The sequence below is a fragment of the Mercenaria mercenaria genome, chromosome 7, assembly GCF_021730395.1.
Source record: "Mercenaria mercenaria strain notata chromosome 7, MADL_Memer_1, whole genome shotgun sequence".
Lineage (NCBI taxonomy): Eukaryota > Metazoa > Mollusca > Bivalvia > Venerida > Veneridae > Mercenaria > Mercenaria mercenaria.
In genome coordinates this window covers 12,901,967-12,906,535 of record NC_069367.1, presented here as the reverse complement: position 1 = coordinate 12,906,535, position 4,569 = coordinate 12,901,967, and the positions used below count along the sequence as shown (strand labels likewise).

General features: G+C 34.3%; 1 long non-coding RNA gene across 2 annotated transcripts; it reads right to left on the bottom strand.

Annotated features, from left to right (window-relative positions):
• Positions 1 to 256: 256 nt before the first annotated feature.
• Positions 257 to 4,569, bottom strand: LOC128558771 (uncharacterized). Of its 2 annotated transcripts, XR_008371913.1 has the most exons (4): positions 4,437 to 4,569; positions 3,813 to 3,923; positions 2,875 to 2,975; positions 257 to 555 (listed from the first exon to the last, which is right to left on the bottom strand). It is a non-coding gene; the product is annotated as an uncharacterized LOC128558771 (long non-coding RNA). The 2 variants fall into 2 exon arrangements; XR_008371912.1 differs by having other exon boundaries at positions 3,813 to 4,564.

Below are 4,569 nucleotides of genomic sequence, written 5' to 3'. Positions count from 1 at the left end.
GCGGGCCCATTAGAATATAAAGTATTATAAAACTCTGATCACAAAACAATGAACTGGTGTGAATCCGCATTGCTGTTTCACATGATATGCACATTTAAACTTTGTGACATACAGAGAGACAAACGGACAGACCAAAATTTATGGGTCAGTCACTGCACTAATGCTAGATAAAACTTCTAGTGTACTTTTACATATACTTTCAAACCTGTCTATAAAGACAAGACTAGGTAGAGCAAAATTGTGGTCTTTATTTGGAGGTAGTCACAGGCTAAATAAATGTTAAAACTGGAAACAAAACATGTGGTCTTTAGAGTCAGGTGGCCTCTGTTCAGAGGTGGTCTTTAACACAGGTTTGCCTGCATCTCTTTTTAAGGTTATGCTAACTTGCACTACAAAAACACATCCGTTGAATATAAAGAAAGAACAACATTTTGATTAAAAGCTCAAACTATATAAACTGCTTTTACAAACAATCACATTTTTTTCTTCGAATACGAGCCATATTCCGGACTTACTAGGAACCATCTTCATGAAATCTCACTTTATACATTTCACCTGAAAAAATAATACTGCTTTATTGTAAAATATAAAGAATGAAGATAAAATGACAACCCGTGTTTGTTTGTTTGTTTTTGTATATAAACCACTTTTTGAACAATAATTATGTTAAACAAAACTGCCTTGGTTTTCTCCGTAAATGATAAGCACAAGAAACAATTTTAAAAGAAAGTACACGAAAGTACTAGTTTAATATAGTACAGCCTGGACAGAATCAGCATGATTATAGGAAGTATGGTCTATCAATCGTGATGACCAAGCTTAATTGAAAAAAAATCTTAGTAGTTTCCTATGGAAAACATGACACGATTAACAAATATTCTTGATATATTTTTGTAATAAAATATCGGCGATATATCATTTTCTCGGTGCGGATTTACTTTACGTTACGTTACGTTTAGAGAGAATATATGTTAAGTAGCCAGTTAGCCCAGTCGGTAGGTCCAAAGTTCGAGTCCCTAACTGAAGTCATACTTTTTGACAATTTGCTCAGAAAGTGGGTCTTTATCATGTTTGCTTGGACAGTCTTGCAACGTTTGCAATATTGTGTTCTTTTGGAATTCAAGGACGAATTAACAATTTCTTGGGGGGGGGGGGGGGGGGGGGGGGGGGGGTGGTCGAGGTACGGACTTAGTCACGTTAAAGAGAGTATGTGTCAGGCAGCCGGTCAGCTCAGGTTCGCGACCCGGGCAGACTTCACATTTCTGTCATCCTGGATTTATCACAGCATTTTTTTATTAAACAAGGATTTTCTATTATTGAACCTAATGACCTAGTTTTTGAAGGCACATGAACCAGTTTGGAACCTGACCTAGATATTATCAAGGAGAACATTCTCACCAACTTTCATGAAGATCTCATGAAAGTATGGCCTCTAGAGAGGTCACAATATTTTTCTATTTTTATACCTACTGACCTAGTTTTGACTACATGTGATCCAGTTTCAAACTTTATCTGGATATCATCAAGGTGATCATTCAGACAAATTTTCATGAAGATCAATTGAAAAATATGGCCTCTAGAGTGGTCAAAAGGTTTTTCTACTATTAGACCTACTGACCTAGTTTTTGACCGCAGTTTTCCCAGTTTCGAACTTGACCTAGATATCATAAAGATGAATATTCAGACCAACTTTTATAAAGATCCATTGAAAAGAGAGGTCACAAGGTTTTTCTATTTTTAGACCTACTGACCTAGTTTTTGACCGCAGTTGACCCAGTTTCAAATTTGACCTAGATATTATTACGATGAACATTTTGATCAACTTTCATAAAGATCCCATGAAAAAACGGGGCTCTAGAGAGGTCACAATGTTTTTATATTATTTGACCTACTGACCTAGTTTTTGAAGGCACGTCAACCCAGTTTCAAATCTGACCTAGATATCATCAAGGTAAACATTCTGACCAATTTTCGTGAAGATCCATTGAAAAGTACGGACTCTAGGGAGGTCACAAGGTTTTTCTACTTTTAGACCTACTGACCTAGTTTTTGACCGCGTCTGACCCAGTTTCAAACTAGACTTAGATATCATTAAGATGAACTTTCAAACCAAATTTCATTTCATACAGATCCCATGAAAAATATGACCTCTATAGAGGTCAAAAGGTTTTTCTACTATTAGACCTACTGACTTAGTTTTTGAGCGCAGTTGTCCCAGTTTCGAACTTGACCTAGATATCATAAAGATGAATATTCAGACCAACTTTTATGAAGATCCATTGAAAAGAGAGGTCACAAGGTTTTTCTATTTTTAGACCTAATGACCTAGCTTCTGACCGCAGTTGACCCAGTTTCAAACTTGACTTAGATATGAACATTCAACCAAATTTTATTTCATACAGATCCCATGAAAAATATTTCCTCTATAGAGGTCACGAGGTTTTTCTATTATTTGACCTACTAACCTAGTTTTTGATGGCACGTGACCCAGTTTCAAACGTGACCTAGATATTATCAAGTTGAACATTTTGACCAACTTTTATGGAGATCCATTTAAAAGTATGGCCTCTAGAGAGGTCACAACGTTTTCCTGTTTTTAGACCTACTGACCTAGTTTTTACCCCAGTTGACCCAGTTTCAAACTTGACCTAGATATCACCAAGATAAACATTTTGATCAACTTTCATGAAGATCCATTGAAAAATGTAACCTCTAGAGTGGTCACAAGCAAAGTTTACGCACGGACGGACGGACTGACGGACGCCAGGCGACCACACAAGCTCATCTTGTCACTTCGTGACAGGTGAGCTAAAATGCGGATATTTCACAGATTCAAGCAATAAGAAATGAATTAATGCAATAACAATTACCAACCTTTCTTAACTTTAAAAATACTCTCAGCGCTGTACCATTTCCTGAACTGGGGACTCTTTGTTTATTGATAAGGCCTCCACTTCATCCCTATCACTGAATGTCTGTAAATACATTTATGTAACATTTGTTCTAAGGTTACTATTAACAACTAAAAGATATAGTTTCCGGTCTATATAGAGCTGCAGGAGACAGATTTTACATTTTACCAACCCTACTGTCTTTTATCAAATTACTCCGATGAACATATACCTCTCTCACCTTGGGATCGAACGGACCACCCTGCTTATCCTGAATCTGCGCTCTACCTACTGAAAGAGCCAGCTAACAGCAAAACATTTAGATCAAGTCATAAGACGGACCGGGGGTGGTTAGCGGAAGCAGTAACCATATTACTTCCATATTACATATCACTAATTACTGTTACATTAATGTTTACAATTTTGATCACCTCTTTTTTTCTGCCTTTATAAGCTCCCCATAATTAAAACCAGTTATTACAACAAGGAATGCACCAAACATAATGTCCATTCCCAATAAACGTACCTAATCCTGTTATCGAAATTACATTGAAAAACAAATTAACTACTTATTTCCAGGTGAATTAAGATAAGAAATATCTTATTTATAAGAAAATTATATTAAAAGTATCTGGCATTTGAATTCGCTTAAAAGTTGCAGTAAGTTCATTGTGAGTTGTTAGATTTTAATTCAACATTCTAGTCATTCTTTCTTTTTTTTCCATTTCTAACATAAATTAACCGCTAATTTTAAAACTTGTTTTATTCCTTTAAACTGCTTTCATTTTCCTCTCGTATCTAGACAAATCTCAACAAATGTTTATACAATATCATTATGAATTAGGGTTTCATGATATTAACGTACATGTAGTTACAAGTTGTAATAATGTAATTTAGAATGATCTATCGTTATATCCATACCTTTTAACTTTTTCATCAATATTCCTGCGATCAACTAGTACAAACATTTTGTTTCCATTGACGTCAATATCCTGTGATGTGCACATAATTCTTAGTTTAGTTGTTCGTTCTCTAAAAACAATATAAAAATACACACGTATGAAAATCAGCTCTTCTGAGGAGTGCATATTTAAACATACCGATATTTTAAATACTGACGTTTTCGTTAAATTTACGTGCATTGCTAAACAAGTATTAAGTATGTCAGTTGTGCTATAGAATTTTCTTTGTATTATCAAAAGAAAAGGTCTTACATCATATGGTGCACTTCTACTAACATATAATAATCTAAAAAGAAATGTAAATTTCACTCATGAGAATTCTTTTTTTGACAGGTAAAATACATTTTGTCAGCAAAAAAAAAAAAAAAAAAAAAAAAAAAAAACAACAAAAAAACGACGGTCTTTATAGAGCCTGTTTGTGTTGAGATGTTGTCTTTAAGACATAATTGATTGTATCTAGAATTTATGTACATTTCTACACGCCAAGGTAATAACTTAAAGTATTATGAAATTATATAACCTTTTGTCCAAACATTCCAACTATTTAAAAAAGAAATAAAGATATATAACATATTTTACTTACTTTAAAGGTTTCCACTTGCTTTAAATATGTACATGTCTACCATGTTACTTTCTGTATCTGAATCCATTGGTTCCTGAAAAAAAAACGCGCAACCTTTTAAAAAATAAACGGAAAACAGACATTGGCGCGAAAT